This window comes from Peromyscus maniculatus, chromosome 1, assembly GCF_049852395.1.
Source record: "Peromyscus maniculatus bairdii isolate BWxNUB_F1_BW_parent chromosome 1, HU_Pman_BW_mat_3.1, whole genome shotgun sequence".
Classification (NCBI taxonomy): Eukaryota; Metazoa; Chordata; class Mammalia; order Rodentia; family Cricetidae; genus Peromyscus; species Peromyscus maniculatus.
Genome location: NC_134852.1, coordinates 166,254,430 through 166,270,919, shown reverse-complemented (window position 1 = coordinate 166,270,919; position 16,490 = coordinate 166,254,430). Strand labels below are relative to the sequence as shown.

Sequence of the window (16,490 nt, the reverse complement as noted above, 5' to 3'; positions counted from 1 at the left end):
AAGAGCAGGCTGTTTTACTTGTCCAGGCTCTGCAGGACCATCCAAGGCTAGGAAAGTGCAGTGTGTAAGGCTGGACTAGGATGTAGGTTCCAAGGAAAGAGCCGGGGCTGGTGAGTTCCTGCAGCAATCTGCAGTTGACTTGAAAACTATTAGGACAGATAGAGCAGAATCAATGGGAAAGTTAGGGAGTTTGTGGGAAGTTTTTTATATTGGGTGTACATCTGAAACTTTTAGACCCATGGTCCTGGTAGTTGGAGGGGAGTCAGGACAGGGAAAGGGGAAGAGATTCCATCCTCAGGAAGAGGTGGCCAGGCAGGTGGGGAAACAGGCTGTTGGTTGATAGGAGTACTTCTCTGGAGTCCATTTGACCTGTGACTGGTGTATTCAAATTGATTTCCTGAAGCTTATAAGAATTTTTTAAGTTTATAAAAGAGAAAAATTTTATATATGTTAGCATTATCATTGTTTGTAATCTGTAATGAAATTTATACTGTAGAAGGAGCAGTAAATTTATGATTTTTTGAGTCATATTAAAATTTGAGAATCCAAACAATAGCATAGAGAGAAGGAAAGAAATCTGAAACATTTCTCATTTTTATGTACCTTAAATCACTTTCTTATACCTTTATAAATTGAATTTACACATGTTAATTGCCATATTCAACACATGCCTGAAAAGTTTTGAGGACCATTATCTGTTAAGTATGTCTAAACTAAACAAACTTTGCTTGTTTTTAGTTGTTTTAGGCTTAATTTTGAAAACATATAGGAGGCTTAATAAAGCTTATAACTGTAATTAATTACATTAGTACAAGTATAGTTCTGAACACATTAAAGAATATGATCATTTATAAGGTGACTAACGATTAGCTTGTATAGTTTAATTACCTTTAACAGTTTAAGTTAGTAGTTTTTATAAGATTAGGACTTTATATTTTTGTACCTGTTAGGTTTAGCCTTAAAAAATAACAGTTTTTGAACTGAAACTCTGTTAATATCAAAATAAAATTTTAATCATAGATACAGTCCATTAGGGAAACTGGGAAATTTTCTGATCATTTTATAATGTATCACTATAGAATATCACAGTTTTATATGACTTAGTTTATCTAATAATTAGCTAAAGTATAGACAAATATTACTGTGAACCTGAGTAGACCTTAGGAATTTATAAACCTTATTTATCAAATGTACTTTATCAAACATATGTTCTTAGTTATCAAAGATTTTTTAGAAGCCTGGTTGTTAAACACTTAGCAAAGATATAAGTAGGTGTAAATCTCTAAGTCAGCTTTTGTTAATCTGAGTAGACCTCTATTACCTTAAAATTTCATGACCATATATAATATATTCTAAACCAGGGTTGAATCATATATATATATATATATATATATATATATATATATATATATATTATGTTCTAGTAAATATAATCTTAAATTTTTATCACCATACAAAAATCCATACCAATCCAAAATATTTTGGAGACTTGTTTTTTCCTTAGTCTAATACAATACAATATTAAACAGAGAGTTCAGTAGGACTGAGAAGTTTTATAATTGTTGCTTTATGCCATGTGCTCACCTTAACGTGGTGAAGTCACATGGCATGTACTCTTTAACCTTAGTAAAGATGGCTGCCAAGCATGTGGTTGCTTCCATCTTAATGATGTCATCAGCCAAGATGGAGGAGAGTCATATGATTACTATTTAAAAGAACTATTTTCTTAAACAAGAGTTGAATCTGAGTAACATATACATTATATTTTAGACAAGAGTTAAATCACATATATACACTTGTGTAGATTTTTAGTTTTAGGCCTTCAGTTATAACTTTAATGTCAAATTTTGTTACAGATATTATAAATATTAAACCATACCCAATGAACTTACAACTCTTGGGACAGAGTATACACATGATCTTAAGAGATTTTTTTTGAGAGCAGAGTGTAGAGAAATCAGAGGTGAAAAGATTTTTAAGAGTGGGAAGTAGAACCTTAGAGATGAGATTTTTAGAAGTGTAGAGCAGAGCAAGTTTAGATACAAGAGATTTGGGGATCTTTTGTTTGTGCAGTGGCAGAAGTTGCTACGGATTGTGAGAATTTGGAAATCAAGTGCATCAGTTTTTGGCCATTGATCTGTCCTGAAGCTAAGCTGTTTGAGTCTGAGGAAGAGAGGGTGAAACAACAAAATTCTGCTGGAAGGAATTACTATTAACTCTACAAGGGAGCTGAGTAGCGGGAGAGTGCAGAGGAAAGGGGAGCCAGGAAGTATCTTTAGAAAGTTGCCCTCATGGTAGGCAGGCACCCCAAGGCCATAGTGGGCTCCAGACGCAGAGAGACGTTTATGGCATAGAGTCAAGGGGATGAATGGTTAAGGAACAAGGAGGAATAAGCAGGAACTCCACCTAAGGAGGTGTGTAGAGGATCTGGGGGACTTCCAGGAGGGAGCTGAGAGATCGGAGGGACAAGGTCTCAAGAGGTCGAGGACTTTAGGAAGCTGTAGGACTTAGCAGGCAGCTCCTCGGGAGAGGCAGCAAGGAAAAGGTCACAGTGGTCCCCATGGGCGTAAGGAAGCTGTGGAGTGGACCTGCAGGTCCTGGGGGAGGGGAGACAGATACCGAGAGCAGGGGAAAGGGAAACCGAGTGTCCAGGTGGGTGTCTTGGGTTACTAGTTGCAGGGAAGAGAGAAAGGAAAGATTCTTTTTTCTTTCCCTGAGCTCAAGGCAGACCAAGCTGGCCCGGACCATGCACAGTCGGCAGACTAGGAGTGGCTTGGCAGCTGCAGTGCTCCCAGCAGCACCAGGGTGCAAGCATGGCAGCCTTGCATGCAGACAGCTGGGTCAACTGGCCAAGGGAGGTGGGCACAGAGTGCTAGGCACTCAGTCGGTGCTCCTGAAGCACCCGCAGGTTTAAACAGGACATGGAATGGAGGAAAGACTTACAACAGAGTGTAGAAAGTTCAGAGTACAAGAGGCACACAGAGATGTTGGAGCAGAGAAAAGGAAAAACTGAGACATAAAGGGATCTCCCTTTCCATTGTTCAGGTGCCGGGGCCAGTTTTGGGTGCTAAAAGTAACCAGTAATGTTAGGTGTGAACTGTCCATGTGGAGGGAGCAGTTACCACCGATAATGGGCGGTAATCTGAGGTCAAGAGACAGGAGTCTCCCCATGCATCTCAAGAGGCCAATAAGGAGGTCTCTAGAAAGGAGGGCTCATCACCCAGGCTCTACAAGAGACACAATTGTCCAAGGAGAAATCCAGGGTCTGCTGACAGGATTTTCAGAGAGGGGGCTCTAGATTCCAGCAGTACAACCACTAAAAGTGAAAGGGGAATCTCCCAACCAAACCAGACTGAATGAAATGTACTTATTAGAAGTGTAGGATGTAGGGGTGTAGGGGGAAACTCATTAATTAGCGGCTGTTGAATGAAAAAGGCAGTCACTTGATGGTCTGGAATGTGTGAGTACTAGTGTGTGTGTGTGTGTCCATCCATCCTGTAGACTGATCCAAGTCACCAGACCAATGAAAGGACCAGAGTCAGCACAGGACACACCAAGACCAAGTTCTCAGCACAAAGGAGATTTGCCCTAGAGGGACAAAGATGGGATAGGTAACAAGGGAGAGAGGAGGTGTCTTAGGGTTTCTTTTGCTATGAAGAAACACCATTACCATGGCAACTCATAAAGAAAACACTTAATTGGGGTGACTTACATATTCAAAGGTTCAGTCCATTATCATCATGGTGGGGAGCATGGCAGCATGCAGGCACACACGGTGCTGGCTACATCTTGATATACAGGCTACAGGAAGTGAACTTTGACACTGAGAGTAGCTTGAACATAGAACTCAAAGCCCACCCCCCACAGTGACATACTTCCTTCAACAAGGCCACGCCTCCTAATAGTGCCACTCCCTTTGGGGGCCATTTTCTTTCAAACCATCACAGGAGGAAAGTGTTGTGGGATATTCATTTATAATATTTATAATATTTGTTTATGCTGTGGAACATTTGTTTAATGATGCAAAGATGTGTTGTAATCTTTTATGTTGCATTTGTTTAACTCTGTGAAGCTATGTTACTTTGCTTATCTAAAACACCTAATTGGTCTAATGAAGAGCTGAACATCCAATAGCTAGAATGGAGAAAGGATAGGCATGGTAGGCAGGCAGAGAAAATAAATAGGAGGAGAAATCTGGGAAGAGAAGATCAAGGAGTAAGAAAAGGAGGAGAGGAGGACTCCAGGGGCCAGCCACCCAGCCACACAGCAAGCCATGGAGTAAGAAGTAAAGAAAGGTATATAGGAAGGTAAAGGCCCAGAGGCAAAAGATAGATGGGATAATTTAAGAAAAGCTGGTTGGAAATAAGCCCAGCTAAGGCCAGGAATTCATAAGAAAGAGTAATCCTCTGTGTGATTTATTTGGGAGCTTAGTGGCGGGCCCCCCAAAGAGCCAAAGAGTAAAAAGAACCAACAAACAGGAAAGGGGCAAGGGAGATGGAGAAGAGATATTTACCCTGGAGGGACAAAGGACCGCCTCTGAATAGAGAGGAGACAGATGTGGCCCACAGGCAAATGGCAGTTTATAAAGAGAATATTACCCCAGAGGGGCAAACAGGATGGGTGGGGGCTGCAAAAGCATACATCAAGCAGAAGCAGTAGCAAGCAAGCGTTCTTTTTAGGAGTAGGCTTTTGTGGAGAAAAAAGGGGAGTCTATGCGAGAGTGAGTTGGTAAATCCTGATTGGACATATTACCCATATAATGAATTTTGATAGCTGAACCTTGGTGTTTAGTCTCAAGAAAAGTCAGTGGCCAAATAAGGGAATAGACCTTGGTAGCTAGCTTTAGGAATGTAATCTAACAGTTTATCAAGGAAGAGGGAATTGGGGAGGGCAAGACCTGCCAAAGCCATGTTTGCCATGCTCAGGCCTACTAGAGCCCTTCCCAGAGGACATTGTTATTGTACCTTATTATGTCCTATTAAATGAGTAAAACTAATATAAGCTCATAACCCATCGCAGACCTGCAGAGGAAAATATGATAAGGCAAATTTATTGCTTCAGTTTCTGGAGAGTTCTTTAATTTTTTAAAGTCCTGTTTTAAGTGTAAGTGTTTTGTTGCATCTTTTACCTCAGGCATCTACCCTTTGCCAGAAGTGAAAAGTTCCATGGCATTAAATTTTCTGTATAATTGGTATATACTCCTTGAAGAACCAAATCTTAAACGTAGGGGGGAAAATGTCCAATTATACTGAACTGTCCTCTGCCTTTAATTTCCTTTAAAAGACCTTAGAAATGTCCCTTTGGCAGAAAGTCAAAATAACAATTATCTGATTTTGTGCTGTGTGCCTGTGCTGTTGTTACTATTTTCAGTAGTAGTAAGAGGCACTAACTTACCATGGTGCCCATCAACTGAGGATGCTTTAGTCCCATCTTTTAAATCTCAGTTCTAATCCTGTGAAGTGAAGAAATAGGGTCCCAAACTGCTTTGAAATCTCTAGACCCATAAGTATTTAGAGGTACAGAGTGCTTTAGATGGCACATACCTGTAATCAGCACTTGGAGGCTGAGGTAGGGAGCTCAGGAGTTCTGATCCCATGTCAGCTAACCGTGAGTTGGAAGCCAGGGTGTGCTACATGAGATACCCTGTCTCTCTCAAACAAAACAAAACAGAAACAGGAAGACAATATGCAGCATCTGGCATTGCCTCCCAGGCAGCAGCTCTCTGCAGGCAAGCACATGCCTGCTACAGACAGGACATCCAAGTACTCATGCAAAGCAAGGTGCTATGCACTGACTATAGAAACCTACAGCTCCAGAGCTGGTCACTTTTGTCCCCAACCGTGAAAAGCTTCCAGTTACCCTTCAATATTTAATTTGGAATTGAAGAGAAAGGATTTTATGTAGCAGTACTTTCTCATTGGGACCACCAGCCCACCAATAATAAGTCGGAGACTTATTAATTATGAAAGCTTGGCCGTAGCTTAGACTTGTTCCTAATTAGTTCTCATAACTTAAATTAACCCATATTTTTTAATCTGCATTCTTTTATGTGACTCGTTACCTCATTTCCGTACTGACCTTCCTGCTTCCTCCACCTCTGGCTGGCGATTCCTCCTTTCTTCTTCCCAGAGTTCTCCCTCTGCCCAGAAGTCCCATCTATACTCTCCTACCTAGCTATTGGACTATCAGCTTTTTATTACACCAATCACAGCAATACATCTTCACACACTGTACAAATATCCCACAACAATTTTAGACTATTTTGCTGAGGAGGTACCAAATTTACAGAGGTTAAGTGCTTGATCAAGAGAAAATAATGGAAGTTTGCTGTTGTTGGAGGGCTTCTCTCCTGATTCCACCAAACCCCACAGTCCCACAATCCACAATCCACATATAAAATAATCACTCAGACGCTTATATTACTTATAAACTGTATGGCTGTGGCAGACTTCTTGCTAACTGTTCTTTTATATTAAATTAACCCATTTTTATAAATCTATACCTTGCCACGTCGCTTGTGGCTTACTGGCGTCTTTACATGCTGCTTGTCCTGGTGGTGGCTGCAGTGTCTCTCCCCCCTTCTTCTTGTTTCCCCAATTCTCCTGTCTCCTTGTCCCGCCTTATACTTCCTGTCTGGTCACTGGCCATCAGTGTTTTATTTATACAGATCGATATCCACAGCAGTTTGCCTGTATAAGACTGATTAGCATCTCTGCTTTAGTCTGTGTGTGCTCTTGCAGGTCTCAGTGACCAACGAGACTGCTAGAATATTTCTTAAAAAAACAAAAAAAGTGACGTCTGGGTTTTAGCAGGTACTATCTTCACTTTCAGAGGTTTAGGGACCTATACCAAAAACCAAAGCATGTGACTAAGCCTATATCTAGGCATGTAGTATTGTTAAAAGACACTTTCATAATGATGAAAATATTAAAAAATTCATGACATCAAAAATATCAAATTTTCAGGTAGGAAATGTGTTTTTTTGTTTTTTTGTCCAAATTCGAAATTGTGGTAGCTTTTCTTTTAAAACTTTGTACTAGTCTTTTGACAAGTAGTATGTTTTGTTCTGGTATGGTTGGGTTTTTTTGGTATTGTTGCTACATACAATAATCATATTCAAGAGATGGGACACCCAGGAAGCTTCTCTGTGACTTTTTGTGGGTTTTGGCTCATGAGCTCATGGAGACACCACCATGGCAATTAAGAGAATTGTTCGTAGCCATTTTAAAATATCACTGAGACAGCAGGTGCCCCACTTTCAAAGGACTGGTGGCCATCAGGTCTAAGGACACAGCTGTTTGCAGACCTGAGAGCCCCTCTTCTGATACCCAAAGGTGTTTTCCCCTGTGATTCAAGTTTGGGCACACTCAGGGCTTAGCGTGACACACACACCTGTGTTAAAGAAAGCCATCTCATTCTCTCTGCCTCCAAGAAAGGAACTCATTGGCAGTACAGAGATAGGACTTGGCAGTTTTAGTTAAGATGTCATCACAGAACTGACTCAACTCAGTTACTGTCTGAATTGCTGTCCTGTGAAGACAGCAAGGCTGGTGCAAGATATAGCCTATTTAGACAAATGCAGAATTGGCTCCCAAGAGAACTGGGCATCATCTTTTAGGAACATTGCAGACCAACAATCCCATTCCTCAGCGGTCCCTGGAAAATCTTCCCTGAAATAAATTTGCCAAATCTAGGAAGGTGTCACCTGAGCTCTCACTCCATGACAAAGGAATCAACTCAGTGAGTGACTCTACTGCTTTTCCTCAAAAGGGTGGGACAGGAAGTGAAATCTGGAGTTTTTCAGTGGTTATAAAAAAAAAAGCTTTAAAATGTCAGTTGTGTTCTGCCTGGTCTACAGAGCCAGTTCCAGGACAGCCACAGCTACACAGAGAAACTCTCTCTTGAAAAGAAAAGGGGGGGCGGGGGGGCTGGAGAGATGGCTCAGTGGTTAAGAGCAGAGATTGTTCTTCCAGAGGACCCGGGTTTAATTCTCAGCACCCACATGGCAGCTCACAACTGTCTGTAACTCCAGTTCCAAGGGACCTGACACCCATGGCAAAACACCAATGCACATATAAGAAAAAAGAAAAAAACAGTTGATTGTGTTCTGATCAAATTATTTAATGACATATTTAAGAACTAGTGGATATTATAGCTTTGAAGAATTCCCTAAAAACAACTTTAGAACATTTCTAAAAATCAGAAATAGGCATAATTATTAATTCAATCTCTAATTTATTCTTGTAGGAGGGCATAGCAACCAAGCCAAAAACAAAACAGATTTTGCAAATCAGTTGGAAAATGCGCCAGTGGAGAATTGGGCAAAGGATGCAAAGGGGAATGAGGTGAGAATTTCTTTCAGAATTCGTAACGAAACACAAATTCAAGGAAGTATTGTTCCACCTACAAATCAGGGAGAAAATGTTTTTACTGTTAAAAGGAATGAGTACTAGACATTCCTAAGTACTATGAATGAGAATTAAAATGAGTAAAACTCTGAACAACTTCTGGGAGGGTGTTTCCATCCCAAGAATGTACATTTGATGCAACAATGTGGCTTCTCTTTGTCTTGATGTATTTGAGATTATATGCAGTCAAAGGAGATTTTTTGTTTGTTTGTTTGTTTGTTTGTTTGTTTGTTTGGTTTGGTTTTCTCTGCTTTTTGAGATTGGGTCTATTTGAGTCAGGTTTATGCAGCCCTGGATAACCTGGAACTCCCTGTGTAGAGCAGGATGGCTTTGAGCTCATAAGAGTTCCTCCTACCTCTTCATCTGGAATGCTGAGACTAAAGGTTTGTGTTATCACACCCATCAAAGATTTTTAGAAAAAAAAAAATTTGATTTAAAAAAATTGAAATTTAGCTATAAATAACAACAATTAACTGGCTGGCATTATAGAGTTTTGAAGAACTGAACTACAAGAGTGCAGGGATATAAGTTCTGACTCAGGAACACTTGAAATGGGGCTTGAATATGACTAATCTTATTTATCTCATTTTTCTTATCTACTGCTCTCTCAGAATTCTTTCATTAAGACAGATTGGCTAATCCTCCTGGTGGGAAATATTGGTTTAGTGGACAGTATCAGCAAAAGAGAGGCTGACTCACAAATTCTTTCAGCTCTAGTTGAAAACAACTCCATAAAAACATTAAGGAGGGGAGGTTGGATTAGACAGTGACTCTTTAGGTCAAATACATTCTCCAAAAAGTTATTGGATCATATGCTTAAACCCAGATTCAAATGTTAATGATGTTTAGAGAACCAGGCTTTGTGGTGACATATTGTGTCCCCAAAAGTATTATGCACACCAATAAAGCTTATCTGAAGGTCAGAGGAAAAAGCCAGCCACTATATTAAACATAGAAGTCAGGCAATGGTAGCACACGCCTTTAATCCTAGCATTCAGGAGGCAGAGATCCACCTGGATCTCTGTGAGTTCAAGGCCACACTAGGGAACAGAGCCAGGCATGGTGACATATGCCTTTAATCCCAGCACTAACCATGGAGGTCTAGAGGTCTGTACAGACAGACAGGAAGTGATATAGCTGGGTGGACAGAGGAAGTGAGATTGTAGGACAGAAAGGCATATAGGCAGGGGTATACAGGAAGTAGGTCTCTTTGAAGACTGAGGGCTGGTAAAGTGAGGTTGACTGTGGCTTTTCCTATTCCTCCGATCTCTCAGGTTTTAACCCCAATATCTGGCTCCAGGCTTTTTATTTATAAGATCATTTAGCAATTTATCTTACTTCTTGCCACAGACCTTAAATCCCAGCTACTCTGAAGAATGGAAGCAGGAAGACCCAGTCATAAGTTCAAGGCCTATCTGGGCTAGAGAGTAAGTTCAAGATCAGTCTGAACAATTGAGTGAGATCCTGTCTAAAAATAAAAGTGAAAAGAAGTTGAGACTATATCTCAGTGACAGAACATTTACCTAGCATTTGTGGGGTTTTAGGTTCAATCCCCAGCACCAATAATAAATAAATAATATAAATATCTTTGGAAGTAGGGCCTGCCTTAGAAAAGTAATTAGGATTTGGTTGAAGTCATAAGGGTAAGATCCCCATAATGGTTTCAGTGGCTTTATAAGAGAAAAGGAGATTTGGGTTAGCAGCTGGCTTTATCTTGCCATGAGATGCCCTCTCCTGTGTTATACTACAGAAGAAGGCTCTCCTCAAATGCCTTTTGATTTCCCAGGCCTAGGTCCCCAATAGCAGTAAACCTGGATTCTTTATAAATTACCGCATCTTTGCTGTGGCAAAATAGATGCACTAAGGCAGCCATCAGTGGACGGTAAGTGTGCTATGGTGGTGATGGTCCAGTCTTGGCTCAGGTGTACACTTCAAATGAACTGAGAGTGGCCTGTGTGATGAGGAAAACATAGGAGTCCTGCAGACAAGCAAGAAGAGAGGGTTATTGTCAAACATTTTACCCTGCCCCCCAACCATTTAGCCAATTGCTAAATGAAGCTTGTATCTAAAATGTAGACATAATAGGAGATAAGAAACGTGGGATGGACAACAGATATCCCTGGGTGATGGGAAGTACTGCCATAAGAAAGGGACTTGGTAGGTGTGTCCCTGACGCTATGTCAAGGTACTTTCCTGGGTAGACTTAACCTACACGAGAATGGAAGGGAGTTGCTATTATTTTTCACCTCCCGAATGTGCCCGTTAGTATATGGTCACTTAAATAAACACACATGCTTGTGGTGTGTGTGTGTGTGTGTGTGTGTGTGTGTGTGTTCTCGCTGACTTCTGATTTCAACTCTTTAAGACTTAGGAGAACCTGTGTACATATTGGGGAATGAACGACCAAGCAGAGTTTAAATATCTCACAGGCAAGTAGCATACTGAGTAGCAAGCCAGCTGTCAAGCCCTGCCTTCAAAACACTGCTTCCTCTGCATCACTGAGCACTTCTTAAAAGTTTCGTCCCCAGATGTATGGAGGGTACGGCCGTCTCTGACTTAGCTAGCGTTTCCTATAACATTCTTTTGGCATTTATAAAGCTTGAGCTTGTGTAGCTTCTCTCTAATCCCACGTAAATGGTGTACCATTATATTTGCATATGTATAAAACCACTCAAAATCATCTGTAACTAAATCTATGTCAGACAGTGTGGAGCCTCTACCTAATACAGTTTCAGCTCCCTGGGGAGCTGGCTCTTCGTAAAGGAGGGGCAAGTTTCTCCTTCAGTGTGGGGTCTTTGCTCACCCATTCATTATAGAGTTATGACAATGTTCCCAGCCACCACTGCTCTGTTCATTGTTTTACTGAGCGGGTAGTATGTGCTAGGACTCTGTTTGATGCCAACAACCTTCTAAAAGGCCTGAGAAACCACTCATTCCTATACCAAGCTCACATGTAGTCCCCTCCTCCCCAGGGCCTAGCTGTCAAGTCAGCGCAGAAACACGCGAGTAGTGCCTTTTTGAAATCTATCTCTGCAGAGTTCATCTGCTCTGAAGTCATCTGCTGATGAGCATAGCATGGAAGAGAGAGTCAGGAGCTTTGTAAAATTCAAGCTCTGTTACATCTGCTTCATCCCTCTGATCTACCCGGCCTGTCACTCTGTTTTAGAAGGAAATTAGATGTTCTGACAGGCCTGTTCTTCTCAAAGCAATGTTGATTATTACCTGGTATTCTGTGATCCTATGGGTGTTTGCAAATTGATTTTTTTTTTTTGATGATTTGTTCTAGTACTTTCCAGGTATGAAAATAGACTGACTGCCCTGTGATTTTCAGGGCAGTCCCTTTCTCAGCTTCAAATATAGATTGCTCTAGTTTTTTACCAGTTTTTAGTATATTCACTGTTCCCTGTCCAATCTCTCAAATTGCCTGTGAAAGACATTGTTAGCCTTGCTTTGATTACCTAAGGACAAACACTAAAAGGAAACAATGGTTGAAAATTTACAGTTCATTTAAAAAGGGAAAACATGATAACAGAAACTGTGATTTATGGCATCTTACTAGCCTGCAGAGTCCTGCGAGCAGCAACAGAGCCTGTCACTCACAGCAGAAGGGCTGGCCTTAAACAAGGGCTGTAATGTGTAAGACGGCCTTGCCACATAGCAGAGCTTCTTTATAAAAATAGCAAGATACTTAGCTGTTTGAAGATACTTTTTCAACCATTTCTGACCTTCGGCAAGCTTGCTTTGTCTGAGATCTCTTTTCACAGATTATAGTATAATATACACTTCTGAGATGTAAATCAACACCTCCCGATGAGAATAATTGAAGGCAAGCGTGGACCCATTTCCCCTCCCATTAAGACAAGCACAACACTGAATTAGGGACAGAGTGACATAATTAATAAGAAAATGGGGTCAGCAAACAACTTCGCCATCCATTTTGTGGAAAATAGAAAGATGACAAGCGGAGAGGTTGCACAAGACGTACTTGGTGAAAAGCAGTGGGCAGCTGTGAGCACTTCCCCGGAAGAGCTCCAATGGAGCGGGCTTCTTTCTCTTCCTTGGCACCGTTGTAGGCTCCTTCGTACACTTAGCTTCAGAGTCTAAAAGGAATAGTTCAGTCAAGAGAGCTTTGCAGCTCCCAGGCAGACAGAACCATTTCTGAATTGCAGAAGCACTTAATTCTTTCTCACTTTAGGTGTGAAAGCCACTTGGGCGACAGCCCAGGCAGGGTATTGCAGACTAGGAGTGAAAAAACTCTTGGCCTCTGAAAAGAAACAGTAGGGGGGAAAATATTCAGTTACCATTTACTAAGAGACCAAGAAAAAAAAAAATACTGCATTTAGAAAAACTTGCTTCTGGCAACCGTGCTTAAGACTCTCAAATTTGGAAGTTAAACATGGGGAAATGTTCTAAACGGATTGCAGCTTATTTGTCTATCACTCTCTTTCTGAAGTGGCAATCTGGGTGACTGGAAAGTACGAACACATCTCTATTCTGGTACAGCTTGCAGAGAGCTGCAAGTTACAGAACGGAGTGGGTCTGTTGGGCTGCTGCTTATAAATAGAAGGAACTTGGTTCATGCCACAGAGGGGGAGCGTCTGTTTGATTGTTTTGCATGTGTGTGAGGGCAGCTAGTGTGTATTTGATGGGACAGATTGGCTGCTGGGAGCCAGGCAGTAGTGACAGAAGGAAAAAAGGCCCAGTGAATAGCCACTCTCCAATGTTCTCTGAGGACGAGTTAGGATGTTTCCAGAGGCTTCTAGAAATCCTCATGGCTGCCTCACACAAGTGTCTCTGGGTTCTGTGGGGGAGGGGGAGGTTCCATAATGTCACATCGCCCCGAGAGCGGCCCGTAGCTAGTTTGCAGCAGTGGTTGTCATTTTCCAAGACGACAGGCCGGCAGCAAGTTCGAGAGGATAATAGTATAGATACACAGTGTGAAGGGATGATCACATTCCGGTAGGAAGATAACTTGAGAAGAGAAAACAATGCAGTCATTATGGAAAGCAGTACACAGGTTCTGCCCAATAGGAAAAGTAAAATGGCTGGATGAGCAGATCGGTCATCCCACTACTACATCTGTACCCAGACGAAATGAAGTCAGTGTCAAAGAAATATTTGCACTATTTACAAAGGTCAAGACAGGAAATTGACCTAAATAGCCATCAGTAGATGAATGGTAAAGAAAATCCAATAATATGAACAATAGAAGACTAATTAACTCTCTGGGTGGTGGTGGTGGTGGTGGTGGTGGTGGTGGTGGTGGTGGTGGTGCACACCTTTAATCTCAGTACTTGGGAGGCAGAGGCAGCGGATCTCTATGAGTTCAAGGCCAGCCTGGTCTACAAAGTGAGTTCCAGGACAGCCAAGGTTACAAAGAAACCCTGTCTTGAAAAACCAAGGTGAAAAAAAAGAGAGAGAGAGAGAATAAAATGAATAAAGCATTTGCTGAGTAGGTCACTGCATCTATCAACCTCTCACTGAATCCCTACGGTGGCACGATTACTGTCATACACAATGTACCACCTTGGCTTGTGTAGGTCCACTGGGCTGTCACCTAACTATATGGCTCTCAGAACACACTCTGACTATGAAGCCATATTTGACTTTATGTAATTAGTGTTAGCAGGGAAAAACAAAGGTTTAGGAAAGCAAAGAGACTGTCACAAATCCCTTTGTATTATCTGTCTCCCCAGCTTCACTGCTCAGGTTAGTGGCTTTATCTTCACCTCCTATGAGGAAAGGTGCCCTTTGAGTTGCTGCAGGATCCTTATTGTGGAGGAAGGCCAATGAGCCTGAAAGGACCAGTCAGGTGCCATAACAGGCTGCTCAGTCTTCTTTCAGAGATCAGGCCTCAATTTCAGTCTCCTGAGACTTGAGCAAGCAGTTTCTGGGAGAGCAATGAACAAAAGACATAGTCCTTGCAGTAGCTCCCTTTCTGCAAATACTCTGACTGCTCAAGGTTCAGCCAATTGTTTACTCTCTGGACCCCTCACCAACTTAGAGCTATGTGCATGGGTCAATGTGAAAGCCTGGGCCACTGAATCGGCCCCCACAGTCAGAATGTGCTAGGCCAGCCAGCCTCCATGGCAGCTCAAGGACAACGCCTAGGACTTGTCTAGACCTGCCCCCAAATGAATAATTGTAACCCCCAACTAACCCTAGCCAGTTAAAAGTTACTAACATGATTGCCACTCGTATAAACCAATCCTGAGTCTATTCCTATGTAGTCTGTAGACCCCAAGCCTCCCTTGCTTTAAAAACCCATTGCTACTCAGGGTCTCTCGTGCTCTGCTGCTGCGTCAGAGAGATGGAGACCCAAGTTAACTGGAAATAAAAAGACTCTTTGCTTTTGCATAGGATTTGGTCTCTTGATGGTCTTGGGGGACTCTGGGTCTGACAAGCCTTTGCAGGTAGCTTAGATGCTGCTCATGGTAGAGGGAACAGCAGTGGCTGGCCATCTCAGGCAGCTCTCTGGAGGCCATATAAGGCAACAGGCCTGCTTTACAGTGAAATTACTAGCCATTTGTCAGCCTCCTGTGAGCTCTTCAGTCTGCAGGAGCACAACATCCTTCTGCATTCCTCCAAGGGTTTGTTGTCATGCACCTTTGCCCTGGACCCTTGAAGGTCAAGAGCGTGTGCTATTCCTCAGACTACTGCAATGGAGTGTGTTTCCTGCTTTCTCCTTTCCAGTTCAACTCAGAGTGACATACCAGAGTTTATCCTATGCTTAGTGTTTAGAAAAACCAGAAACTTCTCGATGGGTTAGTGTTTCAGGACCATCACCGGAGAGATGTTTTGAAACTGATGAAATTAGTAACAGTCAATGATTTCTAGCCTTCCATCAGGTTTTTGTTTCTTCCTCAATAACTTACTTTAAAAAGAAAGTGTCCTGTTGGATTATAAAATTGCTGTACACAGTCTTTCAGGATCTTAGCTCAACTTGGTTGAACACACGCAGATTCTCCATCCTTCAAGTTCGATCAAGACAGGGCCATGGGACTAAGGAAGCTTTCACCAGGTTGTGGTAGCCAGCAAATGAATAAGCAAAAGAGTGAAAATGGCGATAAGGTTTGTAAACTAATTCAAAGGAGACTTTCATCTGCTTGATGGAGTCTGTATATGTTAGAAATGTCTTTGTTATAGTTGATGGAGACAGCAGATGGTTAATATTTGGTTTTAATGATCTATTTGCCCTCCTCCTGTGCAAATGATCAACTGTAAATGTGATGTTTGCTGTCTCACTATCCTATACCTGCATTATCCGACTCATTAGTAGAGATGTTATAGGAATGTAAAAACAGGAGGGACTATAAAGAAGAAAATGACCTGATTTGCTGCAGAACAAACAAACAAGCAAGCAGAAGGGAGTCCGTGTGTGCAGCAGTGTGTGTGTGTGTGTCTGTGTGTATGTGTGTGTGTGTGTGTAACTCTATGTATATATGTATGAGGATTTCTTATAAACACACACACACACACACACACACACACATATATATATTTAATATCGTGGAAGTTGTCTGCATGCAGGTCAACTCTAGTTTTTCATGATCATTTTGGTGCTTAGAGATCTTTCGACAGATTGTTAATATCAGAAGTTCTCATTTTTTGGCCTGCGGAAAGTAGCCTCAGTTCTTTCTCATCTATCTATTCTCTTCCACCCAATCTCCTTCCTTCTCTCTGTTTTCCCTGCTTCCTCTCAGCCTAAGCAAAGACCAAGTGAGTTTGGATTCTCTAACCTCTCGAACCTCATACCTTAGGGAGCGCTACTTACCACAGACACCAAGAGGGACTGACTGAAGACTATGTGGCATCCTGTGACTTGAGATGCAGTGATCAATGCTGGGACAGTAACCCTAATCCACAGCCCCCGTAACGAACACCATGCTGAGTCCTGAGAACTACTTCTCAGTCCTCACCTTTTACTCAAATGTCTTGAAGATTTAGGAACTGCACTCGGGCTGCTGCATCAGAGATGTACCCACTTGGGAGTGCTTGAAGATTTGAATGGCAGAAGTGCTTAGGTAAGCGAAAAAAATCATTTTGCTCTGATAGTATGGATGCACGAGAGTCTTGTGAGAT

At 41.8% G+C, this 16,490-nt stretch overlaps 1 long non-coding RNA gene across 1 annotated transcript; it reads right to left on the bottom strand.

The window, feature by feature from the left end:
* Positions 1 to 8,215: 8,215 nt before the first annotated feature.
* On the bottom strand, positions 8,216 to 12,665 carry LOC121826868 (uncharacterized). Its single transcript, XR_006069020.2, has 3 exons — positions 12,394 to 12,665; positions 10,240 to 10,386; positions 8,216 to 8,403 (listed from the first exon to the last, which is right to left on the bottom strand). It is a non-coding gene; the product is annotated as an uncharacterized LOC121826868 (long non-coding RNA).
* Between the last annotated feature and the right edge of the window lie 3,825 nt (positions 12,666 to 16,490).